Source organism: Pan troglodytes, chromosome 6 (genome assembly GCF_028858775.2).
Source record: "Pan troglodytes isolate AG18354 chromosome 6, NHGRI_mPanTro3-v2.0_pri, whole genome shotgun sequence".
NCBI classification, from domain to species: Eukaryota; Metazoa; Chordata; class Mammalia; order Primates; family Hominidae; genus Pan; species Pan troglodytes.
The window spans coordinates 21,621,595-21,639,925 of NC_072404.2; the positions used below are offsets into that span (position 1 = coordinate 21,621,595).

The 18,331-nt window shown below is 35.8% G+C and overlaps 1 long non-coding RNA gene across 2 annotated transcripts in view; it reads right to left on the reverse strand.

Annotated features, from left to right (window-relative positions):
* LOC129144523 (uncharacterized) overlaps nucleotides 1-18,331 on the reverse strand; it is a 163,621-nt gene that overhangs the window by 107,668 nt on the left and 37,622 nt on the right. Inside the window, exon 2 of one of the 2 annotated variants that reach the window (XR_008548921.2) lies at nucleotides 1,511-1,660. The exons of the other annotated variant lie outside the window; for it this stretch is intronic. This is a non-coding gene — a long non-coding RNA (uncharacterized LOC129144523). The remainder of the gene's footprint in view (nucleotides 1-1,510; nucleotides 1,661-18,331) is intronic. 2 annotated transcript variants of the gene reach the window in all.

An 18,331-nucleotide genomic window follows, 5' to 3' on the forward strand; every position in this document is an offset into this window, starting at 1 on the left:
GAGACACTGTCTCTAAAAAAATAAATAAATAATACGTAAAATAGAAAATGCTAGATTTGTATGTTTCGTCAAATTTATATAGAGAAATTTAACATATTCATATATTTTATTTATTTTTTTTATTTATTTTGAGACGGAGTCGCGCTCTGTCACCCAGGCTGCAGTGCAGTGGTGGGAACTCGGCTCACTGCAAGCTCTGCCTCCCAGGTTCACGCCATTCTCCTGCCTCAGCCTCCCCAGTAGCTGGGACTACAGCTGCCCACCACCACGCCTGGCTAATTTTTTGTATTTTTAGTAGAAACGGAGTTTCACCGTGTTAGCCAGGATGGTCTGGATCTCCTGACCTCGTGATCCACCCGCCTTGGCCTCCCAAAGTGCTGGGATTACAGGCGTGAGCCACTGCACCCGGCCCATAAATTTAGTTTCAACGCTGTCATCCTCATTGCTTTCTCGGTTTTTGTTTGCTGTGTTTTTCAGTGTGCTTTTTCTTCTTCTACCTTTTGCTTTTAGATCATGTTTTCCTTGCAATTTTTGTTAGTAATCTGGATACTATGCATCCTTCTTATAAAAGTTGTCATTACTTGGCCGGGCGCGGTGGCTCACGCCTGTAATCCCAGCACTTTGGGAGGCTGAGGCGGGTGGATCACGAGGTCAGGAAATCGAGACCACGGTGAAACCCCGTCTCTAGTAAAAATACAAAAAATTAGCCAGGGGCAGTGACGGGTGCCTGTAGTCCCAGCTACTCCGGAGGCTGAGGCAGGAGAATGGCATGAACCCGGGAGGCAGAGCTTGCAGTGAGCCGAGATTGCGCCACTGCACTCCAGCCTGGGCGGCAGAGCGAGACTCCGTATCAAAAAAAAAAAAAAAAAAAGTTGTCATTACTTTTTAGTTATTAAATACATCGTAACAACAGCAAAAAAAAATTACTTAGCATCTGTTTTGTAATTAGAATAATATCACTTGAATTATTTCTGTGTCTCATTACTGATCCAGGGGTTGAATTCTACAGGGGAAGAACTCTTTGGGTGAGTTTTTTGTGACAATTTTTGTCATTTTAATAGGATAATTTAACATACTCAAAATAAAAAGAGCTCAGTGAAGCTCCATGTACACATTATGCAGATTCAAGTAAGGCTTTGCTACAGCCGTGTCATTTATTATCTTTGCCTCAAATATATTTAAACCAATGTTTCTTCTAATTACCAAAGTCAGTCATGAAAAAGAATCTATGTGATATCTCTTGTAAAAATAACTCCAGCTCGTTTTCTTCCTATTTTTCTGTTTTTGTTGACATGTGCCTTATTAATTTTTAAACTATTTATACGATGTGGTAAGAATCTTTTGAATACATATATTATTGTATATCCTCTGAAGTCAATTATTTAGACTTAATTGTATGTCTACTGGTTTCGTAATACACCACAGTTTCTTTCATGCCATTATTTTCCAGACTCTGGAAATTTTGCATTATTCTCCAATCTACTCTAGCATGTATTTGAGTCATCCTTACCAGGGAAGTTTGTGGGTGACATCCTTTCTAAGCCCTTGCATGCCTGATAATGTCAATCCGTTCCTCTCGCACATAAGTATATTTGGCTGGTCATAGAATTTTGCCGCTCACTTTTAACATGACTCCACTGTTTTCTGGCAGTTAAAATGCCTATATGAGAAAATCAAAACATTTCAATTTATTATCCGTGGTCCGTGGTTGGGCACAGTATAATCTTTAAATAGTCTTTCTTGTTCCAGCTCCCAAGTCTTCTGAACACAGTTTTTTGTTCAAATGAGATTGTTCCCTCATTTTTTCCCAAATAAGCCATGTTTAATTGTACTTGCACACTTTCCTTCATGGTGTATCATTGGTCTGGAATGCTTTCTATGTTATAGGCAAATTATCTCCACTATTTTATTCCTAGCTCAAGAATTACTTTTTTCACTGAGCCATCTAAAGTTATCCCAGTTTACACAGTATTTTCTTTCTTGTGACACTCAGGTTAGTAGCTAATTATATGATGTTGCATATTTTTTTCATACATTGAATAAGGAGTTGTCTCATCTCTTCTACTTAGATAATACCTTAAGGTAAGTGGCAGTTAGCAGTAACAGTTTTTGATCTGCATTTTACCTTCAACATTGTATACATGGTAGCTTTCAATAAGTACCTGCTCAATAAATAAATGTGTGAATAAACAGAGAAAAAAAAACAAAGAGGCCTAAAAATTGGTTTTCACTTTAAGGCACTTTATACATTCTTGGAAAAAAGTCTAAATTGCTCATTGAAAAATTCAGTTGAGTTAAACAGAGCCGGGCATGGTGGCTCACACTTGTAATCCCAGCATTTTGGGAGCCCAGGGAGCGTGGATCACCTGAGGTTCAGGAGTTCAAGACCAGACTGGCCAACATGGTGAAACCCTGACTGTATTAAAAATACAAAAATTAGCCGAGCATGGTGGCGTATGCCTGTAATCCCATGGAGACTGAGACAGGAGAATCGCTTGAACCCAGGAGGCAGAGGTTGCAGTGAGCTGAGATTGCGCCACTGCACTCCAGCCCGGGCCACAGAGTGAGACTCCCTCTCAAAAAAAAAAAAAGTCCAAATTATTATAAATGGAAATTATACCATGTTCACAGGGTACTTGAAGTGAACTTCAAGGTATCCTTTGTAGGAAGAGAAGATAATTGCCTCATTATGCAGGCAGAATGGTGAAATGAGCTTTGAAGTGAGGTCACTTTGAGTTCAACTCTCAGCTCTGAGTTCTGCGGCTTTTTAATGATACCTTCTTGGAGAAGTTTCTAATCCCACTTTGTCCTGTTCCTTCATCCATAAAATGGGAATATTAATGGCCTATGAATGATATGTCAGACTAAACGTTTAACATATCTCTGGAAGCACAGTGTCTAGTAGAGCAGAGAATAATAATCACATCTAGCAAACGTATCTTTAACCCCTTAAAATGTATTCATTCATCTGTCGCAGCTTGATGAGTTGGGTAGTATTATTACTTCAATTAAAGATGATGAAACCGACAGATAAAATAAGTAATTTTCCAAAGCTAGATAGTTAAAAAACAAACAAACAAACAAACAAACAAACAGATAAGTAGCAGAACCAAACAAATGGTTTTGTGTACGTCTAGAGCACACATTCCTGGCCATGAGGCTATCCTGCTACCCAGAGCCACAGGTATTCTTGGCCTACTCTTATTCATCTTGACTGGCACTGGCAGTCAGACCTTGTGGGAGTTACCCGTCCTCTTGTGGAGCTGGTGTAAGCCTGTTGGGATGTTAATGGGAAATGATAATCCTCCATTTCCCTTGAGGTATGAACAGGAGACAGGAAGGATTTAAGAAAATAGATCACTTTACAGAAAGTCACAGAATCTCTTTTCTGGAGATTTTCAACAATATTATTTGAAATGGTTTAGGAATTTCTGAATGAATGTTACAAATTCTCATGGTGCCCTTTGAGGCCTATATTACAAAATTTGATTTTTTAATTCATTGATGTATGATTCAGATGTGTTTCCCTTCATGCAGAAAATGAAATAGCTGGTATCCTAAGTGGGAAAGAACCCAGAATTTCTAAATTAGGCTCCTATTTATATTCATATATTTTGAAAAAGTTTTTAAAATTTTATTCTATAGGCATTTAAATGAGACTATGCCTTTTATAGTTAATGAGGGGGCTGTGCTGGAACAAAGTTTGAAATATCTCAGTTTTAAAGCCCTTTCTGTGGCTTTAACACATTCTGCAAATTTTGGTTAAAGTAATTAAATGTCTATCCTAACACTCATAGCATAGACATATTGAGAGATATTGAAGCATGACAGGGAAAAAAAAGGAAAGAAAGTGACAGGTCAGCAAAGGAGGAACAACTTACTAGGCTTGAGGCACTGCTCAGTATGTATTATCTGATCCCCAGTATCCACACTGGAATATGATGACAACTCTATAAAGGCAGCTCCCAGGATCAGACTTGGGTGTGGGTGGAGTGAACATGAATAAGTGTGTGAAAGTTTTTTCCTGGCTGGACAGACATTTTGCCATTTTGCCAAAGCCATGTTCTGTGTCGAAAAGATGAACTCCCTGTTCCTGGTGCCGTCACATACACCAGGAAGAAGTAGGAACACCCTGGAGCCAATGCTTTTGGAAAACCAGACAAACTCTTGGAAAAATGCCTCTAAATCCTGAGTTCATCCTTGTGTATAAAATCATTCTTTTGGGGTTTTGTATCAAGTTATTTAAATATCCTGAAACTGAGATAGGGAGATAGCACATTATAAAAATAGAAGGGGACTGGCCTTAAATGCTCATGTGGATCTAGTCTTGTGATGCTGTCATAAAATCAGTGACACGCAGTCATGCAAGAAGATGAGCCATCAAACTTCCTTAGCACAAAGAAAAATATCACAGTTTTCCCTTAAGAGGCCACCCCTACATCTCATCACCTTACAGTAATTAAATGTCTCTTTACAGAAAGTAAATGTAGATGACGACAGGTATGGGATATGCAAGAGAGAAAGAAAATGAAAACAATATTGCTCAAGTAGTTTAGCATCAGACATATCGAACATTCTCAACGAGTATCTTCCCCTTTACAAAAATCAGTTTTACAAAAATCTTAGTTCCTTTCCCTTTATAAAAATCCTCTCAATAGCCCTTAAATGTTATCACGCCCATTTTTCAGACACTGAGGCCTAACTACTTATAAATGATGAAGATGGACTTGATCTGTTTGACCACAACCCCACATATGAGCTTTCCACAACATCAGGATGATTCCTCAGATTGTACTAGCTTTTCCAGAACGAAAGCAAAAAGCCCTTTTTCCTGCTTTTAATTGGTGTAGTTTCTTATTGAGATATCTGATTTAATGGCTATACCTTCCTCTCACAAGGCATTACAAAGTAGCACTTAAAAGTTTGGGCCTCTGGAGTTAGAGCTGGAATCCAAGATCTGTTAACTCCTACTGGAAGTTACTTTAAACATCTCATGCTAGGAACAGTAAGAAGACATTAAGAAGTAATGAAATCTAAAAAAGTATGGAGTTCAGTTAATAATAATATATAAATATTGGTTTCTTATTTGTAACCATACTAATGTAAGGTGTTAATAATAATGTTACCTTGGATATGTGGCATATGTGAATTCTCTGTATTGTCTTTGCAATTTTCTGTAAATTTAAAATTGCTCTAAAAAATTTACCTAAAAAAACAAAAATAAAACTCTGTGTTTCAGTGCTCTCACAGTTTTCTTGTTAAAACTGAATGAATTAATAGCTATTGAGTACTTAGTTTCTGATAAATGTAAAATGTGCAATAATTGTTAGCTATTGTTAAAGTATTAGCTATTTTGGAGGATGTTTGGAAAGAGGAGAGGGTTTGAGAAAGAAAGAAACTCTCATTTATTGGGAACGTACTCCAAGTGGCAATAGATTAGTAGTCAAACTAGAGTCCCTGCCTTTCTATGCACCAAAGGTTTCTGCAGCAAAAGTCTTACCAGGAATGTGCTTTTTAAGGTTAACAAGTATCCTTAGTTCTTCTAGGGAAAGTTTATCTGCCTGCTTCTCTCCAACCTGTCCCAAGTTACAAAGAAGGGTAAGGTGAGATTGAAGAGAAACACAAGAGGAATTAAACTAAGCCCGGAAGAGCGGTAGACGAATCACACATACACACATAAGTTAAAGATGTTTTGCTTAGACTCAATGTGACCCTGGTTGCTGCACTATGAAGCATGTTGGAAACTCAATATTCTGTTGCCTAAGATTCTCAGTCACCAGTTGCCAATCACCAAATTCCCTCATCCCTCAATATTTGCCTCTATTGCCTTTGGTTGCAATTTTCTTACATAGGATGAAAAATTCAGTGTAGTGCCGAAGAAAGAAAGCATATGTGAAAAGATAGCACGTTCATTAGGAAATGAAACTAGGTGTCAGATGAAAAGAATTAACGACTGAAATGAAGACCTATGAATCATCTTGGGAAAGCTTCCATTTGGATGACCTCCACACATTGGGGAAATGTCCTCCATCCCTCTCTTAACTCCATGTTTGGTTCATTTTCTGATGTACTATTGGATCAAAAAACAATGATCTACTAACTTCAGAAGATTTTCCAATAGCTGAAATTGTATATCGATCCCTTCCAAACTTGAAAGTGCATGCAAACCTCCCTAGAGAGTCTTGTTAAAAGGCGCATTTTAAATTCGATGATTCTGTCATGTGGCCTGAGTTTCTGCATTTCTAACAAGCTCCCAGACTTGTGAACCACACATTGTTAAGTCAGGTTACAAAGAGTTAGCTTAACATGCACTACATTGTCTGCACATGAAGACCTTAATGTCATCTGGTGAGTTTAAACTCAATATGGATGAGCAGTCCTATCTATTTTTAGGTAAACAAACTCCTAAATTTTGAAATTCTAAAGATACAATATAACTTTACATTTTTTAAAATAGAAATATTCACTTAGCTCAACAATTCTCAACCCTGGCAGCACCACAGAACTTTTGAAAACTGCCATACCTCATCTACAGAGATTTGATGCAATTGATCTGGTGCAGACCTGAGAATCAGTATTTTTTAAAGCTTGCCATATAATACTGTCATGCAACCAAGACTGAGAACCACTATAGAAGAAAGATGAGATTAATGAATGTCTTTCCAGTCTGGTTTATTCATTGATTAGCTTCCTTATGACACCCAAGTAAAACATTAAATAAGTCACCAATGGCCTCTAGAATTCAGAGATCAAATATACAGTGATTGTATATTTCTGTATACAGAATGTATATTCTGTATAAATACATTTCTTATCCTTTTCTTAGAGATTCACAATACATATGTTCAAGCTATATATATATAGATTATCAGGATTTCTGTTGAATATGAGAGGAAAGTCAGAACTCTGGAGCTCTGTCATCCAGCTAATTGAAAATGGACTTTGGGCAGACATTTGTGTAGATATTACACATCTGTGTAGTGTGTCTAAAGTCAGCCCTATCCAAAACCAATTGATCTCTAGAGATGACTGTGAGAATAACACCAGTGACAGAGAGTCTCTCTGGCCTAATTAAGAACATGGATATCAAGTTAGTATCTAGGAAGTACACTCTAATAACACATTAATTGTAAGATCTTTAAACAGGGCTATCCTAGCCCTTGTTCCTCCTGCTGCTTATCTGAGAGGAGAAGAAAATTTAAAAGGTGTTTCAAACAGTAGGGAAGAGGCCTTGCCTTCCAAAGGAAATGTGGTGTCTTCTGTGCTCAGCATAGGATCCTGAATACAATCGGGACCAGCTGCTGGCCAAATTCTCCTTCACTCCACCCTTGGAACCAGGCCAGAGCTGGGCTTCAAAGTATATTTCAGTGAAAGTTCATTTCAGCTTTATCAACAAACATGAGTGCAGCCAAGTAATGCTGAATTACCCTTATGTAAACAATGTTTATCTGTTGTTTCCCTTTGAAAATAACTATTGTGTTATTTGAATAAGCCAATAAAATATTGTTTTCCTTTGTGATTCCTATGTTTTATTTTTCCTACAAATTCCACCCATAAAACCTACTTTTAAAGGTTCCCAAAATTTAAAAACATTTAGTATTTTGCTCATGAATTAGAGTACAAACACAAAGAGGGATATTCTGTATCATTGAATATTCAAGAGTGTTATGATAAGAAATGTTACCACAAACATTTTCCCCCTCTCAAACTTCAGTTTCCTCATCTGTAGAATGGCGTGAAATCCATCTACCTGAGAGGATAATGAAGATTAAGTGAGAAAATAGTCACAGTATTTAATAGTGCTAATGATTTCTCTGTCAAGGGTTACTTACATGATGCACAACAAACTCAAATTAAGAGTATTGTGTGCTCATTTTTTGCCTGACCCAGTGGTGGGGACGGTAGCATACTGAAAAAGAAATTTGTCATGCAAGTCAGGTTAACTCAGGAAACTTCTAGAGTCTGCATCCGACTCAAAGACAGAAAGATAACCTCTCATCTCCTACTCTCAATCTCAGTGATACTCATTTTGCTTTTAATCAGTGCAAGCAGACACAAGGGTTCGTTGCATTTACATTTCCTTGATGGTCTTTACTTTTTTAGAATCAATGTTTTCCAAATGGGTTCTCATGGAGCCAAAAAACTTACTTGGAGGGGTTGGGTTGTGAGACATGAGTTCAAACAGGTGAGGCTGTGCTTCCACCACCACCAGAACAGCTTTATGCCTACTCACTTTTACTTACTGCTTTGGAATAAGGTTTCTACGGTGGAAAAGGGTTTTATAACTAACTTAAGAGTGATAACAATTGCTTTAAAGAACCACGAGCAATGAAGCACAGCCTACAACTTATATGAGTCCTCAATCACCAAAATAATAAATGTTTAAATTACCTTACATCTTCCTACAAACTCATTTAATATTCCTTCGAAGTGGTATGTTAAGTGGCAATTCGTACGTTAAATTTCATTTCCACCTTGACTTTCTATGTGCTTTCAGATCTTTGCTTTCACTTAAAAAGTTGTTTCCTGCTGTCTCATTGAAAGGCTTAATCAATAAAAATGCTTTTGCCAAGTTGGTTAAAATCCATATATTTTAACCTAATTTTATTGGGACATGCTAACTGAGCCATCATTCTGAGCATCCAACTGTTTAAAATGCACAGAAATTAAATCAAGAACAGAAATGGCCACATGGAGATGCTTTCAAGGGCTGTACAAGGATCTCTAACATGTGCTCCAAAGGTTCCCTTAAATTGCTAAGTTTTTAAAGATATTTGCTGATCTCTGCACAGCAGCTTTTGTGTGTTGGCTGGCAGGATGACTTCAAATATAAAGAAATAGGCACTGGATAAACAAATTAAATTACAGTAACACTTCATTAAATGCAAGGATGTGAGAGTTCATTCAATAAATATGGATACAACAGACAGACCTGTTAATGGAATTGATGGGTTAAGCATGTACCTTATTAAAAGATTTGTGAATCTCAAATACTATTTCTTAAATACAAAATTCAAAATGTGCTAATGCTATGAAACAACTTTTTTAAAAACATTCAATTATTCTCTAAATTTGATTCAGACCATTGTATACATTTGGACTGATTTTTTTAAATGATCACAGGGGAACAATACTGTGTTTTTGGTCAAGTTCACCTAAGTAGGTTAGAGGGGGAGGTACGATTTATTTCTCTTTTGTTTTAGAAAAAGCAAAGAAGAGAAAATATTTTTATTTTTTCTTTCTTTTCTTTTTGTTTAAATCAGGTTCTGACTCTAGAAAGTGCTACAGGGGAGAATGGGTGAATTCTATTAATACCAATTATTTCAAGGAGTAAGCTACATTTTCCATAAGGTTATCATAAATTGACTTTTCAGTGTTCCTAAGAGACACAGAAAATTTGAAACCCCAATAGATTTCTCTTTGTTAAAGTTTGTTTTTATATGCCTGGAAATTGATGTGTGCAGGTCCATCAGGAGATATGTAAGAGGATGTTCATCTTAGCATCTTTTTTGGTGGTGAGGAATTGGAGGGAACCTGGAAACCCCTTCATCTCTTGGAGAACAAATAGGTACAATGTAAATAAAGGATGTGCTTTATGGAGATTGTGGAGCAGGTAGATGCTGCAGATTCAATTATGCATTGCAATGTAAATTGATTTTAAAGTCATAATGGTCAATGGAAAGTACAGAACAGAATGTGATATATAATACCATGCTATGTATGTAAACTAAAAATGTGTGCATTCTAAAAGAATACATATTTTGCTAGAGTACCTATATACTAAAAAATGCATGCAATGATTGAAGAGACAGCTTATTTCAACCCCAAGCAATCAGAGGCCACTACACACAGGTGTCTAACGTTAGTCCTCAACCATATGTTGTTTAAGAAAATCAAAGACACAAAACAGACAACTCACTGCTTTATCATCCCCTTTCCCTTTTCTGATATTTACTTTAAAAAAAAAGAATTAATACTGAACATATACAGGATTCATGGAATACAGGTCAAAGTTGGAAGTGACCTTGAAGCTAACTTAATTTAATCATCCCTCTGATATTTAAAATTTTTTATAACATTTTCTCCAGGTGCTTGTCAAGTCAACACAGGAATACTTGCACTGAAGAGGGCTCCATGGTCTTTGAAAGGAGCACACATTTTCTATGAGTGTGTGAAGATATTCCCTAACAAGGAAACGAACTGGGGCATGAATAAGTCTAACTCCCTTTGTCCAAGACATTTTTTCATAAGATCTAAAGCAGTGTTTTCTCAAAATTGAGAAAAGGACCAATGGCATCAGTGGGAAAAGGGGAAAGTTATATTTTAAATTTACATTCCTGGGCCGCATTCCAGACCTACTGAGTCTCTGCATCAAGAAACTTGGATATTTAACAAGTCACTCACCACCACTAAGTGATGATTGTGTTCATGAAAGTTAAAGAACTACTAGTTACTAAAAATATAAAAATTAGCTGGGCATGGTGGTGCACGCTTGTAATCCCACCTACTCAGGAAGCTGAGGCAGGAGAATCACTTGAAACGAGGAGGCAGAGTTTGCAGTGAACTGAGATCACACCACTGCACTCTGGCTTGGCGACAGAGCAAGACTCTGTCGCAAAAAAAAAAAAAAAAAATTAAGGTGTTCTGGTGGTGAATTATTTTTCCTGTAATTACAGTTCTTTCTTTTCAATCACTGCTCTAAAACATTGGATACACACTGAAATTTAAATTGAAGAAACATAAATCTATTAGCTTATTTTAAGTTTAAAAGTTTTTGTTGTTGAAGAATGCCAAAAAATCAGGAATAAACTTAAAACATTATGGTTATAATTATGTACTTCCATTATAGCAATAAAACATTATTCCTTTAGTAAATTTCCTTATAGTTATCTAATTCAAAAAATTCCTTTTCCTTTCAATACTGTTGAAGAAAAAACAAAACAAACACTCACTCACTGGCACAGTTGAGAGAAGGCATTAGGGATAAAATGTTCAAGTCTGGCACTGATGTTAATACTTGTCACATATATATGTATGTGTGTGTGGGGGGGGGAGGGGCTGTATACACATACACGTATATGTAGGTATTTTACAAAAAAAGACTTTACATGAAAATTCTGAACAAGGATAACCCTCTTTTAAAATGTAAGTTTCAAAGCCAAAATTCACTGCTCTGAGCTAATGAGAGGATCACTTTCCCTGTTGGTCATTCCTTCTCACCCTTAAAATTTGAAAATTTATAATTACGCTAAGCGAAACAAAAGAGGATAAAATATACTTTTTCTAACAACATCCAGTGGAAAGGGGCATTTAGTAACCAAGTCATTGTGTTTTGTAAGGCTGTTATCTTCCTCATTCATTCAGCTTTGCAATTTTTGGAATTCTGACAATGATGCTACAATCTGGGACTTGGGATTTGTAATATTTTTCTTTCTCTAAAAGTTCAAAGAAAACTACTCACAATCGACCCACACACATTGACTACACACTCACAAATACAGGTGAATGTATGTACATATACCCAAACACAGCCTGTCCTTCTGAAGATAGAAATCTGGCCCTTTGGTGCATTACAAAGAACACTAAGGACCAAACTTTTTAGGGCTGGAAAATAGCTAATGTTCTTGCCAGAGAGTTAAAGACGGAATATCCCCTTTGTCATAGCCAAATTTATGACATGGATCAAAAACTATAAAAAGCTACGTTGCATCCTGCCATTAAGGAGAATTAATATTTTCAGTGGTATGTTAACCAACATTTTTCCAGTGTCTCTCGTTAAAAGCAGATTGTTGACTTTTTATCGTGGTGTGCCAAACATTTTCATTGAAACCCTAACAAGACTTTCATCTTAGAACCATTATTTCTTAATGGACTTGGATAAGGGCAATGTAAAGGAATGGCTTTGCTTTGCAGCATTGTGGCATGTGGCAATGGCCTGTCATTAGCACATTGGGCCTTGCTGAATCATTACACATGTAGACACTTAAGGCATTTCCAGTGTGATTTGATTGTTTTCCCTGAAGCACACTTCATGTTTTATCTATTACGCTTAAGCAACAGAGGTTCTTTTTCCACTTTCATGTATCTTTATTATGATTCTTTCTATTCAGCTGTTCAGTAAAAACCATAATAAATGAAATCATTCACACTCACACACACACACACACAGAGAACTTATTTTGCTTTTTTGTTTTTTATTGAGGATATCTATGAAATTTTTATCTGTGCTTAGGAAATCAATGCATCTTTTTAAAACCCCTGGGCTTCAACAACTTAGCAATAAGCTACATGACATCAGTTGTTCAGATTCCTCAAATATATATATTTTCAAATAGCATTGTCTCCATGCAAACTGGAATCAGTTGTACTACAGCAAAAGAAGCCTGTAGTCTGGGAGACAAAAGGTGCTGTGTAAACAGCATGCCTCCTTTTTCTGGACCCTTCGATTTGGCTGAATTTGATACACATGATGTGAAAATGATTGTGATATAGCTAGTGAGCTGATGTCGACAGGCTCTAATTTGCCCAATAGGCCTTCTTTTTCCTCAAATACATATTTAGAGTCAATGACAATTAAATCTAGAGATGGAAACTTTGGCTTTTGGCCTGGGCTCTCACTTGAATGTGTTGGCCAATATTTCTATTGAGTGTTTTATGATGTGGTTGATCAAATTGTGGGGTATGACTACAGGCCCTACCACTGATACTGAAACTGGCAAGCTGAGAGTCACCTGAAGTTAGCTATCAGAGTGAAATTTAAGAATGCATGGAGGAAGACTGGTTATCAAAGAAATAATACTTAATTCTAGAATCTAGATTTTATGGAGTTTAATATGCCTCCCAAGAAGTTTTATGATTTGGAAACCTGCATGAACTAAATACATATTACAAAATCCCTTACTTGGAATATAAGTAAAGACATTCCATTTTTATTCCTAGGAAATAAAAGTCATCCCACTTCCTCTAAAGGTATTATTTCAGTTCAGATGCTTTTGACTGCAAGTAACAGATTTTCAAAACAAAAGTGGCTTTTAAAAAGAAAATTATCAATATAGCTCACATAAGAAATTCAGAGGTTTTCCTTTCCAGGTGGGTTAATTGAGCAACTCAAGTTTGCAGGGTCCTGGATCAGCACCTCAGCCATTTGCTTTCCCTCACAATTGCGAGACTGTTGTAGCACCACTTCCCCACATCAGAATCTTCAAGAAGAGGACAAAAGTAGTGAAGGCTTTCTTTTCACATTTATCTTTTTTGTCCCCAAGAAAAGTCATTTCTAAAGAACTCCTCAATGGATTTCCACTTATGTTTTTGTTTATTTATATGTTTGTTTTCAGCCAAAAATGAAGCATATATAAGGTAAATACATTTGAAAAAATTATTTGAGAGAATATCAAATGATTAGTTTCTATTGTATCTAAAAAGGCATGCTACTAAAAATGTTTGTAAATGGTACAACTTGGGAACTATCCAGGGCATAGGCAGTGGCCAGTGAGAATGGATGACAGGTGTGAAGACCAAGGAGGCTGTATGAGTCAGAACGGGAGGAATGACGTGTTCATTTGGACAGAAGATAGACAGTGACGGAAACCCAGACTGGCATGTCTTCCCCCACCTGTGTGTTTTACTCATGATTGAATCCTTAACATATAGCATGATGCTTAAAACACGGAAGGCAATTTATATTCAGTGAATTAATCAATGAATAGATATAACCAATCACAAAATATCTGGTGTAGCTTAATACGAAATTAAGGCTTTTAAAAAAATTCTTCCGTCTGTTACATTCTTTAATTACTTGTTCAATAGTTTTCTTTCTCTATGCTTTTGTCTTTTTGTGCAGTATAGATATAGTTGGTTGGAACATGTTATTCTTCATGTGAAAAAAAACCTAACCATTTTATCATAGGCATTATAGGGTTTGCATAGTCTATAGCTTTGAATTAAATAAAAGTAATATAAATGTTCTACAAAAATATACTCTTTATGTGGCATATTTTGCTTCTCCTATGATGGCAATTATGAGGTTACAAATAACAGTTCATTTTATACTTTAGCATAACCTATTTGGTTTGTTTCCTCCTAATTCCTGGGTGATGAAATAATCTGTACAACAAACCACTGTAATAAAAGTTTACCTATGTAACAAACCTTCACATGTACCCCCGAACCTAAAATAAAAATTAAAAAAAGAAGTCCAAAATAAAAGCTATCTTTAAGAAACATCTTGATTTAGTATGCAAGTATAGTATGCTTTAAAAGTTTATAAATGGAAGACTATGATAATGAAATTGCCTTAAAGTTATAAATGAAAGAGTATGATTATGAAATTAAGCCCTTGTTAATTGGAGCCCAAAGAGATAAGGTATTTATAAAATTTATACCACCAGGGGAAAAACTATGAGAAAAACAAAATATTCAAAATGTGATTTTTTAAAAAAAATGGAGAGAACACTATTAATACTATATTTGATGTGCTAAAATACTTTTAATTATTTTCGAATTCAAACCTGCTTTCTCTCACTTGAAATTGTTGCATAACTCAAAAGTACTATTATAATTCAACCCAAATGGTACGGTACTTCAATGAGCTGGTGAAATTGATTCCGGACATTAAAGAGATGTCGGCAAAGTTATAAATCGCTACTCTAATCGGGAGTGAAGAGGTTAATTCAAGATTCCACTAAAAACAGACTGGCAGAAATGTTTCCAGGGACGTGCGTATTTTTTTTTTTTTCTTTTCTCTCTCTGTCTTTTTTTTACTCAGTAGGGGTTTGGAGAAGAGGTTTGGAAGGGAAGGAGAGGGCTGGTTCCAGGCCCCTTGCATTCCCCAGAGCCCCGTTAAGGAAGGGGGAGGGCTTCCTGCCCAGGCAGCCATCTGTAACATTCTATGAACAGCAGGAACCCGCGCTGCTCCAGTCCGTAAACCCGGGTGAGGATTCTGTCTGCATTCAAAGAAAAAACCAGAGGAGTTTTCCCTCTTATTTCTGCGTTCTATCTTTTTTTCCCCCCTGTTATCTCTTGCGGGTGAGCAATGTAGTTGGGAGTCTCGGAAGTTGCTTGTATAAACAAACTATCATCTCAACGATATCAGAACAGTACTGTTGAGAACTGGCCCAACTGGTACCAAAATGCCGGGCCTGCCTTCTGGAATGTGCTGGCAGCAAGCTGGGAATGTCATCATCCCCGCTAATGTCACACCGTGGAACGCTTTCTGGGATCAGTGGACGTGTGTCTGATGTTCCCTTAAGTTACTGCTTTCTAGGCTTGAGTCAATTAGAGCTGGCTTTTTGGAAAGTGGTGTCATTTAAAACCTATTTTATGAAAGTTATTTTTGTGCCTATAATTTTGGGGCTCACACGTCTGTTATTTCCTCCAGTTCTTGGCTTGCACAATATGCTGCCTATGGAAAGTAGTAAAGAGTGACAATGGAAAAAATAACAAGCACTTTTTTTTTTTTACTTCCAACATCTGGAGAAAACACATTTAAGGAAATGTTAACAAATAGGTACAGGGATTGATAACATTAAAAATATATATATACTTCCTTATAGAGGGGAAAACAATCAGAATAGATAGAATCTTTTAGATCAGTTTTACACAAAGAATACCAAAAAATTTAACAACAAAAATGATCTCATTCAAGAGGATTCAGTTCACATCCTTTCCTAGGGTCAACCAAATGACTAATGTCAAATCCCCAAAGCACATAGGTACAAAAATCTTTTCTCCAAAAGGAACAAAGACATAGAATTTCAATTTCGAAAAATTTCCTATTTTCTACTTTTCAATAAAGTTTTACTGTTACATTTAACTTCCCGGCAGCACAGTAGAGAAGTAAACACATTCTGATGTAGAATATGAAACTTAAAAATAAAAAAGAAAAATTCAAGAAGCAATTCAATGCAGAGATAAATATTAGAACGAACAATGCAGCAATAGTTTTATTGGAAAAAAAAGCACAAATGTGAATGTACTCTGTTCTTACACACCGAAATAACTTAAAGACAAAATATGCTTCAAGGGAAAATAAATCATAATGAATACCTACTACTGTATTACCAAAAGAGTGGTGGATACATTTCAGCCCAGTTTTTCTACTTTCATTTACTCACATTTTTATACCTTAAAGTAAGCATTGGTAAATATTCCACACGGGCCTAAGTTTTTTCCTTTTTTAACTCAGTTTTACACTATCAGTATAGGCTAATTTATAAAGTCATTGCATCAAAATTTGAAGACACGAAGTACCAAATATAATTTTTTTTCCTGGAATTTCTCAGTGTTCAGATGAGAAAAAAATCCAAGCCAGTATTTGGAAATAAATAAAAAATCTTGATAAAATACTTTAAGAAACATATCAAAAATGGAAAAATCAGGTTTGTAGAAAGTTTTAAAGTTTTAGAAAATAAATGGATTGTTCCCAGGTGCATGGGGATGTGGCCAGTGCTTATGGCCACATAAGTGCTCTTGATGGAGTATGGGGGAGATACTTCCTGAGGTGACATTAATTTTCTTCTTGTATCCAGTCATCTTGGTGTCATGTTTGAGGTCAAGAATAGAGTTAACATCTCAGAAACTTCATTTCATTTTAATCTTGCAAAAGCAAAGGCAGTGCCATCAACAGGATCAAATACTTCCATATAATACCAGAAGAGCAAATTGTTAATTTACAATAACAAATAATTATTGTAAAAAGCAAGTTGCTCTCATCCACACAGCCACCCTCTTCCTTACCTGCAGTCAAGTCACAAAGGAAACCAAATTATATTTCAACCAGTTTATTATTTTGCTGTGAGAACTTACTGTCCATGATAAGAATGGTCCAAATTCTATGACCCACATGATTTCTCCATGAGGGTACATATTCTTTCTTTAAACAACTTAATACATTGAAGAATGTTACAGTCCAGATAGGAGGGTCTGGGATCCATTTTGACTTTTTAAGGAAAATGTAAATATGTTAGATGATGTAGAATTCTAAAGCAAAAGTATCAGCAAACAATTTTATCCTTCATTGTTTACATTTTCTCAGGTGCTTTTTGTTTTACTTAATTTCTAAGTATTGACAGCAGAGTTTACTTATATATACTGACTTTTCTTAATGACTGTTCAAGAGAAATGGTTATTGTGACAAACTCCAAATTAATGGAAGGAAGCCTCCATTTTTCCAGCCTAAAGCAAAATATTCATGAACTCTTAGCTACATATGTGCCAATAAAAGGCCTTGAAATTTATTACGGGATGTCTAAACTCAGTTAACCACATTAAACTGCCAATCTGGTTAATCTACAAAACTCTAGGTAAGAAAATTACCTCTATTTTTCTGGTAAGAAAATTCAACTTAGATAAGATTTTCTAGTCATTCGTCTGGTAAAGACAGAGAAGGCATTTGAATTAGACCTCTCTGACTGCTCAGTACAACCACCTGACTCTTCTCTATGTTGATTTATATTTCACTAAATAAAAATAATGCCTCCTAAATTAGAGATAAATAGAGAATAGGAACTATGGCCTATGACTTACACATTCCCAGAAACTAGCACAGTGAAACAAATATGAAACACCCAGTATTTTCTGAAAGAAAGAAAGAAAAAATCAATGAATGAATGAATGGTATAAACTCAACAACATGTTCAACTGCTGCTTTGGAAAGCTGTAGGCTGAATATCAAATAAACTGACTCGTATTTCATTAAGCTGTTTCTTTTAAATTTATACTGATCATTTAAAATATATACACTTGTACTATTAAAATTCATACTCACAACTTTGGAATTTTCTTATTATTTAGCTCTTTTTTCTTAGAATTGTCAAATGGAAGGGAAAAGGGTTTCATATCTACACAATTAAAAAATATATAATCAGAGAAAAATACATTGGTCCACACATATAAATTCCTTTTTGAACCCTATTCAACATTGCCCCCTCTCCCAATATTTGGTTTGTTACTTTAATATAATTTATAATCACCCAATTGTTCTTTTTATTATGAAGGAGAACATAATGATCTGTGGATGCTGGTAAATTACTTAAGTGAATCTAACATCTTTCAAGTTGAAATAACCTCTTTGATCCCAGAGATGCCTGAAAGGCCCATTCTTAGACATCATAGGAAATATTGCTGCGAAGTCTTAAGAAAATCAAGAGTTATAAGTAAATTCAGGTTTAAAAAAAAAAATATCACCAGTACCACCATAGTATGAATTATTCGTTAGCAACAAAATGTAATTTATTAACACTTAGGCATAAAGAGACAGCAGCAGCTAATTAGCATTGTTTCCTGTCCCACACTCTATGGATTCTATAAATTGATTTGTGAATTCTAGCCTCTG